Genomic DNA, 723 nt, shown 5'->3' on the forward strand with positions numbered 1-723 from the left:
CAGCCGGTTGCTGATTTTTTCCAGCTGGAATTTCAGATGCTCTGTTTCCCTGGTTGGGGAGGGGACACGTTCAGCAAGCTGAACTTTCAACTCACACGTCTCCTTCTGCGTCAGCTCTTTCTCATTGCTCCAACTGCTGCCCTCTCTCTGTTGTTGGAGCTGATCGAGGAGACTGGCCAGCAAGTCCTCTCAGATGATAAAGTGAACTCTTTCCTCAGAGTCACATTGGGTGAGCGTCGCCTCGCTGTCCTTCAGCTCACACCGTACTTGTTGTTCAAGGTAACTGAGATACAGAGATGGGAAGTAACGAAGTACAAATACTTCGTTACTGTATTCAAGTAGATTTTTCTGATATTTCTACTTTACTTTACTATTTATTTTTGTGGCGACTTTTTACTTCTACTCCTTACATTTTTACACAAATATCGGTACTTTCTACTCCTTACATTTTACAAAATTGGCTCGTTACTTTAGTTTTTACAAGAGGTTGTCATGTCGGACAATAGCGCATACACGCGCGACACACCGCGAGCGGGTGCGCGCGCCACACGGAGAAAAGAGTGAGAGAAATGAAAAGGGGACAAGCTGTCCGGAGGATAACCAGCTGAGATTGTGTGTGAGAGTCTTTGAGAACTGTAAGTCGTTTAACTCATGTTGTCAGTTCACTTAAGATTATTTTTGGTCTATAGTTCTTCACATTTAAAGTAAGTTAGCTAGTCGTTT

This window comes from Etheostoma cragini, chromosome 1 (genome assembly GCF_013103735.1).
Source record: "Etheostoma cragini isolate CJK2018 chromosome 1, CSU_Ecrag_1.0, whole genome shotgun sequence".
Taxonomy (NCBI): domain Eukaryota; kingdom Metazoa; phylum Chordata; class Actinopteri; order Perciformes; family Percidae; genus Etheostoma; species Etheostoma cragini.